The 9033-nt window shown below is 32.6% G+C and overlaps 1 long non-coding RNA gene across 1 annotated transcript; it reads left to right on the top strand.

Moving 5' to 3' along the window:
* Positions 1-5648: 5648 nt before the first annotated feature.
* LOC130635696 (uncharacterized) lies at positions 5649-7713 on the top strand. Its single transcript, XR_008982183.1, has 3 exons — positions 5649-5730; positions 5990-6059; positions 7479-7713. It is a non-coding gene; the product is annotated as an uncharacterized LOC130635696 (long non-coding RNA).
* Positions 7714-9033: the final 1320 nt, after the last annotated feature.

Below are 9033 nucleotides of genomic sequence, written 5' to 3'. Positions count from 1 at the left end.
CTTTGGGTGCAGAAATCTGTCGTTGGGGAAACGGGTCTTTAATTTACCTAATTTTTGAAATTAAAATGGTATCTAAGCTGTTATTGAAGGATGTAATACATAAAGTTCATCAATCAATACAGTTAAACAAAGTTTAAGCACATTGCATCTTGTTCTCAAATTGCCAATGGGCATTTTTGGGTGGGTAATTCCTCTTTATCAAAAAGTCTTTCCTTACCTCCTGCCAAGTATTTCTTGGTTTATGTCTGGAATTATCAAGTTTCTACACTTTTTCACCCATTCCATTTATCCTCCACCATTCTTTCCAGGTGTCCCAGCCAACTCACCATCTTCTAGATGCCCCTTAGGCAGTACAGCAAAGTTCTCGACCCAGGTAATCACCTGATCGAGGGAGTCTGCAACTTCCAACTTACTTGAGACTTACCCAGATCTGGTTTAGTACTTCTTGTGAAAAAGAATTGTTTCGTAAAGGGGGATGCTGGATAAAAGTGCCGGCTAATTTTGTTTATATGAAGTCATGTGCGTATAAAGATTCACTACAAATGACTCGAAGAATTTTTTAAAACAGTATAAAAATTAAAATAAACTAACTATTTGGTAGCGAAGTTCTTAAAAGAACTGTTTTTTATGATTTTTAATAAGATTCACTTGATAAATAACTTATCTATATAAACTTTATTAACTCCTTTCTCTTCAAACGCATTCTTCCAACTGTCGTCCACCATGTTTATGTTACAAGGTGTTGCATTTCGGGAATGTAGCAGGAGTGTTCAGGAAAGTGCGGGCAGTTTCGGCGAACAACCGTCAATTTAATTCAAAAAGTCGCCCGAACTCGCCTGTATATATGCGGGCGTTTGTGGCTTATGTGGCCCTCATTCAACAAGATGGTAAAATACTATATATTTGTTTCTTGCTAACATGCTGCAAGGATTGTTCTTATTATTATGTCTGGAAGCAAGCAAGGGCAGTTAGGTTGTGAATCCCCTGATGGTGTGATTACACCCGATGGGGGGGGAGACTCACTCGATCGGGGGAGACTCACTCGATCAAGGAAGACTCACCTGATCGGGGAAAAGTCCCATGCTGTCAGGACATAAAATGTTCGGAAAACCCCAGATGGAATAGGAGGTTTAACAGTTTTCATACTAAAGACTACTTTCTACTTCAAGAAAATCATCTGTAGAACCGAACGGACAGAAACAGAAATTTTTTCGAGTAGATGTACAGTACAGTCCAGATGTAAGCGTACGCGTATGCTCAACTTGCAAAAGTAACGTTTTTTTTAACATGCGAAACTTATAAAAGTTCTTTTTATAAAAAGCAACGTTTAGCAACGCAAACGGAAAAACCCTACGTTCGGGACTTATCCCTTTGCAATAAGATAAGAAAACAAATTAAATTTTAATACCGAAGAAAGAAAAAATCTAAATCTAAAAAAAAAGTTGAAAACATTGTCTTTGTTTTTTCTAACGCGCAACAGCTCTATCTCTTAAAAGATTTAAACAATGCATCTCGCTGTCTATTTAGTTTTCGCGCAAATCTTTTTTTTATAAAACTATCATACAATGGCTCGCCGTATTACATTGATAGAGTTGATAACATTTTAAATACTTAAAACACTATCTAACGAAGCTTTCCTATCCACGTTCTTCGTTCTTTAACTTTCTAAAAAATCATTTCTATCGCCGCTTTTCGTTATTAAACTTTTAAAATGTGATCTAAAAAAGCTTTTCTATCGCCGTTCTTCGTTCTTAAACTTTTAAAATGCGATCTAAAAAAAACATTTCTATCGCCGCTTTTCGTTTTTAAACTTTTAAAATACGTTCTAAAAAAACATTTCTAATGCCGTTTTTCGTTTTTAAACTTTTAAAATGCGATCTAAAAAACATTTATATTGCCGTTTTTCGTTTTTAAACTTTTAAAATACGTTCTAAAAAAACATTTCTATCGCCGTTTTTCGTTTTTAAACTTTTCGTTTTTAAACTTTTATCGCTGTTTTTCGTTTTTAAACTTTTAAAATGCGATCTAAAATAGCTTTTCTATCATAATTAAAGTTTCAATCTTTGTTAATATTTAATAATTTCTATCGCTTATTAGCTTTATTTAACCCGCGCAACCAACAATGCCTTCCCGCTAGTTTATTTAGTTTCCACGCAAACCTTTTGTTTAATAAAAATATTAAACAATGGCTCTTCATGTCACATTGATAGAGTTGATAACATTTGCAATTATGCTATTGGGAATAGTTATGTTAACACTATTTAACAATAGTTACGCACAGTTATAATAAGCTATTTTTTCTTCAATAATCTTTTGTTTATTACACGCAAGTTAATGACTTACAAGACTGGCAAGATAATTAATAAGAACAAAAGACGAACAACTACCGCCTCCGAGAAAAAGGTGTGAAACTTGAGCGTATGCGTAGGCTTACATCTGGACTGTACTGTAGCTACTTCTTTTTTTTCTTTTTGCTCTATTTTAGGTGGAATTCAACTCTTTTTTTGCAGTCTGTGCTGAAATGACAGATAGAAAATTAGTTAGCCCATCAGTTTAATTTATTTCAAGAGAATTGCGCAAAGTGTGTTTATATACTTTTTGTATTGAATTGTGCACAATTATTATTGTTATTATTACTATTATTATTAGTGTTATTATTATTGCTGGTTTGCGGAAATATGTATCGTTGCCACCATCAAATTTCAGATTAAATTTCAAAAATGTTTCGCAGTTTCTTAAACACTGTAACCTTAGTACAAACATTTACTGAAAAGTTAAAAAAACTGCGATATATATAAATGGTATTTACAATCTTACTAAGTCGAAATTTCTCAACGAAGATAACATTCAGAGACAAGTGTGACAAAATCGACAAAAACACTTCAGTCGTCAATTAAACATCAAAGTTTCAGATCATTTTGACAGTCTTTCTGAACAATTTTGAACGCAAAGCACTTGTATTTTGTCTAGCTAATACATCAAATTTGCACCGCTGGAAGAGAGTCGATAGTGATAGATGTGACTTATGCTTTTAAAAACAAACACAACTGCTTGTATTGTCAAACTGTTCAGTGATAGTAAGTAGATAGATAGATAGATGTGCATATTTTACATGGCTAGCCTCACAAATATCGAGGGATATACCCTGTCTATTATTTCCAGGAGGGGCCATGGCTTTGATGGGGAGTCCTGGAGTATTTAATGCTCTCTTTGAGCTACGCAAACCCAATTAGGGTCAGGGCTCTGCTAGACAACTCCCTGCAACATCCAACGGCCCACACAGTGCGCCATCTCCCCAATTTTTCTCACAGGGCTTGGGTTAACCCAGGGCTATGGTAATATTCAATTGCCCATATTGAATTGCCGCAAGGGGGAATCGAACCCCGGTCTCCCGCACAAAGGACGAGAGTGATAACCACTAAACTACGGCGCCATCGAAGTCAGAAGTGATACATTTGGAGCCATGATAGTATTCTTTACAACTTGTTTTTCTACACATTACAGCTGCAAGGTATGATTTTAACATATTAGTCGATTTAGAGGGTTATTCTTCAACCGCGCCATTTAAATCACTTCGTCCTGATTTGGTTTTCACTAATGGTGACAATATGACAAAGTAAATGGAAATGATGACCTGGTTAAACCTGTGAAAACTTTCAAATTAATAACGATCAAAATCTCTGCGCTTGAATTTTACCGTTGTAAGAAAGAGTTATGCAGATTTTTCAATAATCATAACAATAATCTTGATAGATGTTACCAAAAAATGGCTGAGTGCTCTATACAAGCCTCATATTATATATACACTAAGAGAAACACACTTTGGGATAATCCAAATGGTTGTCATTCTACTAATCACACATTTGCACTGATGGGTGCTCGCAAACGAATCTTGGTTTACCAGAAAAAATCGTTTGTGTATTTTAAGGCTTTTACTTGTAAATTTATTATTTTAATAAAAAATTCGATTTTTAAAAAAAAAACTTATTTACCCAGCATAGCCTCTTCAGTTTCATTTTAGGCGTTTTTTCGAATTAAATTGGTGGTTGTCCTCTGAGATTGACTGTACTTTCCCAAACTTGCCCAGAGCATTCTGGAATTGAAATTCCTTGTAACATAACATGTGGATGACAGTTGGAAGAAGGGGCTTTTTCATGTATTTTGAATTTTTTTCAAAACGCTGAACTAGCCCAAAAATGCAAGCACTTTTTACTATCAGCACCCTTGTAAATTTTGATGATGTAGAGACCCATCGTCAATACATTAAAAAAATTTTTCCGGAAATTTGTTCACTTGTTGCCTCTATTATGTAGTGCCGAAAACGCTGAAGAAGAAAATCTAGAGGATGGTGTATACCTTTGGCAAATGGTTGCAAAGATTTGGGGTTTAAAGATTTTTTCATAAAAGAACTAGATTGCACAACCAGTTAGCTAGCTAGTTATTTGTCAACTAAAATAATGCAAAATTGCAGGAAAAGAAAAAGGTAAATATATGCAGGTTTAAGGATGAAACAAAAGTTTTGGAATTTCTGTTGGGAATCCTTGCGGGATACTGTACTAAGGTATCTTTGAAGTTTTCTTCTCTATAACAACACAAACAGCATCCTTTCTTCTCAACATCATTGTTCACACAAACTGGACTGTTCAACTTTGCACCATTTGCTAGAAATGCTGAAGATGTTGAGATTTGTGGCCAGACTATAACAGGAATCTAGTACAAATAGCTTTCTGCAAAAAGCTGATTATATTTTGCTGACTGTTATATTTTGTCAAGGGTCTCTTAGGCAGACATCAGTGTAACTTCTTTTAATCAAAAATATTTGTTGGAGCAAATGTGTCACTATGTTTTATACATAGTTATAACATAGTTAAACAGTGGTAAATGGAAGGGCATTAGAAGGCTTTAATAGATACCGTTTGGAAGTTTAAGAACGAATTTGTCCAAACATTTACAAAATGATTAATTAAATTTCCCAGAAATACCTAAAACTTGTTTCCTCAAAAAATTATTTTACAAAAATTAACTGTTCAGATTAGGAGATTCAGCACCCTTTAGTTCTTTAAGAACTCTTGTTTGCTATGTTCAATAACTATGATACTTATTGAGCTTTAAAATTTGTCTAGTAGGTATCAGCATGGCAGACTTTTTTGTGAATCACGCTATTTTCAAAATTTTATAGAATACCTAAAGATGGATTTTTAAAAATGGATCATTTTTAAAATTTTCAAACGAATTTATATTTGCAAATATGTCTTTACTGAAGTTAAGAAAGAATAGAAAATTTAAAAAACATGCCTTACTTAAATTTTTGAACATGAATGGTTTATAACTTGAGTTTACCAAAAAAAAATTATGAAAGCAAAAGAATATATTTTAAGATCAAGTATAAAAAATGTTTAGCAGAAGTTTCAATTTGTGACTATTCTAACATAAAAGTATCTTCATTTGTGTAATTTTTAATTTTAATTAACCTTTTATTCATTTATTTATTTATTTAATGTATAAAAATTATCAGATTTTACAATTTATTCTTACCACTCTTTGATAAACCAACTATTTGCCAGGAGATACAAGCCAACATTAATTTTATGCAAAAGTTTACAGCATTTACCATTTATGTTATTGGTTTTTCTTTTGTTTCCATACAGTTTTTAAATAATAAAAATGCCAATTGAACAGGATGAGATGTTTCCTGAAGGAGCGAGTTCTTCAACATGGGAAACTGAAGAGGTAAGCAAAATGAATCTTATTGTGCCTGAACTTTTTAATTTACAAATTTTATATGGTTTTTATTTCTAAGTTTATTGTAGGAACAGAAGGGCCTAAATATATAAGAGTGGCAAATCTTAATAAATGTGAAGATTGGAACCTAGTTGTTGAAACCTTTATGAATTACACTCTGCTATGAAAATAAAAATGTTTTTTTATGGCTACTTTTGGTGGTTTATCATTTGAATATTATTTTTTACATTAATGTATTTATTTCCAGATACCAAGTGGCAGTGTAAATCCATTAGATGTCGCCCATGGAAATGCTGTACATGCAGATTTCAATAATGGTATATTTGTGTAATGTTTTTGTTAAGTAATTTTGTTCGTTTTCTTGAACTGTAAAAGACACTGTTTGCAGGAGTCTTCTCCAGGGTATCAGGGTGGTCTTCAGTTTCCTCAAATAATTATTTTTAGACAGATTTTTGGGTGGATAAACAGTTCTAAATTTTTTCTATGGCCTTCCTGGATCTTTAAAATTTAATATCTATTTCTATATAATAACAATTTTTATTTCTTTTTTCTAATAAAATCTGATTATTCAGATTATCTGAAAAGCTGTGTGTTTAAAAATCGAGATAATGAAGGGTATAAATTAATTAGAAAGTAAATATGCTTGATATCTCTGAAAGCACTTTTATAAAATGATTTTGGATATTTTTTTTTAGTTATTTTTTTGTGGATTACGTAATATTCATGTAGTCATTAATTTTAGGCTGATGGAATCATAGTATAGTGCTACTTCAGGACAGGGTGACCACTCCTCCTTAAATTCCTTAAATCTTAGAAAACCTTAGAAAAAGAAAATCTCCTTAAAAGTACTTAAATATACTTAAAAAAATTGAAATTTTAGCTATTCTCCTTAATTTATCCATGGATCGTTCATCACCAGTATAATAAGACATATTTCTCTGTTACCTGAAATCCTATATTTTCTATCTTTCAGGGCATAATTTATATGTATATTTGTATAATATGTATAATTTTCTTATCATAGAACATGTAGTATATAACATTAAAGATGAGAACTAAAATTATTTTTCTCCTTAATTATCCTTATTTTTTTATTTTGTTATTCTCGTTCGCAGCAAAATATCCTTAAAAAATGTCAATCTGTCTTCTTCTTCTTATTTCTCCTTAATATTCATACTTTTGTTCTTATTTTATTAGTGGTCACCCTGAAGGAGTTGTCAATAATGCCAGTAGTTTTCGGTTGTGTTTGTTTCACAGAGAGGAAGGATTGAAAAAAGGAGCAAATTTTTTTTTCTCTTGATTGACCTCCTGTCTAGAAAAATGTCACTAAAATAAGAAATTAATATTAAGAGAATACATTAAAAGACATGCATTATTATATTATTATATACATGCATTATCACGTTTTTGGGATCGAAAACAAAAGGGCACCTAGTACTAAGTAATAGTAAAGTGTTTTTAAGAGAAAGATTTAAAAAATTCGAGCGCGCCCCTTGTAGAAACCATAGGGAAGATTTTATATAGACAGACACAATATACCGTCTACCCAGTGCATGTCACCCAGTGCGTCCCTTCTGGAATCACTTCTTAGTGAAGGCTACCTGATATAACAATCAGGAATCTCCCTTTAAGGATCATATACTCCAGTGACTATTTGTTATATTTCTCTGTACTGTTTTTCTTTACGCATTTTGATAACACCTTGTTCAATCTTAATTTAGTTTCTCTTGTTTTAGCCTTTGATGACTTGTTCGACGATGACGATTTGCAATGAAGCTCTTAACCTGTTTACATAGGACGGTTTATGTGCTTGAAACCAACACCGGCTATGCGACGTATTTGCATCCCAACTTTTTATCTGTATCATATTTTTAATGTTCCTCCCTTTGTATTTCGGTTACAGCTAAGTGAACAGCTTAACAATTAACTTTTGTAGTTTTGTTTGCGAAATAGATATATTGGTCTTTAGAATATTTGTTTTTGAAAACTAGGTTTTTACTTTCTCAATTCCCTTTAAAAAAATTGACTGAAGAAAAGTTCAAAATTTCAAAGGCTGGTAAAAAGTCGTGAAGCCTAGTATCATTTTTTTTATTATTAAAAAAATATCCAACTTTGTTATGAATTATTAGCTTTCTTTGCATGGTAATGATCCGGATGGACATAAAAATGTAATAATCCGGATAGAAAAAAAGTACACCGGTCGACAGTGCAATTAAATTGTTCTAATTATGCATGTTTGCATAAGAAAGTGGCTGTACGAAAAGTTAAACTGTGATAAGAGACCTAAAATAAAGTTTGAAAACACAGGTTTTTCAAACATAGGAAGTTCTGCTATAAACTGTAAAAGCATATTCACTTTGCAGAACTTAGCAACTTAAGCAACAAGTCTAGAAAAGTATTTGAAGGTCAAGGTCAAAAAGTGTTATAATCCAACGCTAAAAAAGTATTCAAAGCCATGTAAAATCTAGCTCATGTTAAACTTACAACCACCCCTTTCTTGATGTGAATAAAAGACAATAGTCTTTCTTTTATTTAATGTTTTTTTATCTTTTTGGTGGCGGAACAGGATTGTTTTGTGGATAATATCAAACATTGGATTATAAAATAAACATGTTGGTCGTGTGAATTTTCCCTGTGACACGTTATCTGAAAGAAAACATTCCATTGAAGTTTTATTAACGTCATAAGTCATTCTGACCAATAGACTGCGTTTATTCTTAATTTTGGCGGGAATGAGAGCAGGGAGTTATACTTCAGTGAAATTAAATGCATACGAATTTTGTACACGCGAACTTAAGTATAAATTCTTTTCTGTAAAGTATATACTTGAGTTATCGGTTCCTTCCACGTGGCTTATAAACTGGCATCCTTACGATTTTGTCCCCAGGCCTATTTGCTTCTCAAGGGCGCTGCACTCTGTGTCGGGGACAAGTATAAAAGTCTTCTGAAAAGAATATCTGGATATACGTTAGGTCCATCGCGCTTCTAATAGTATCTTCTTGACCTTGAGCGGTTGCAAAAATAAGATCCTTTGTCGCTTTCATGATCAGGGAGCTTGAGAGGTCGAAAAAGTAACAAAAAAAAATCTATAATGTTTAACGAATTTTTAATTATGCAAAATTTAAAATATAATTCTCCTAGGGTATGGTTGATGACTGTTGGCATGGCGACAAACAATGCTACTATAAACAACTTGCGCATATAAAGCTTTAAAGAAATGTCAAGCGATGTGAAAAAACAAAATGATCCGACATCTATATATTCGTTGCATCCTTTGCATTGTGTGATTGA

The sequence above is a fragment of the Hydractinia symbiolongicarpus genome, chromosome 3, assembly GCF_029227915.1.
Source record: "Hydractinia symbiolongicarpus strain clone_291-10 chromosome 3, HSymV2.1, whole genome shotgun sequence".
Taxonomy (NCBI): Eukaryota; Metazoa; Cnidaria; class Hydrozoa; order Anthoathecata; family Hydractiniidae; genus Hydractinia; species Hydractinia symbiolongicarpus.
The sequence above is the reverse complement of the archived record's forward strand: the minus strand, read 5'-3'. Positions and strand labels throughout refer to the sequence as shown.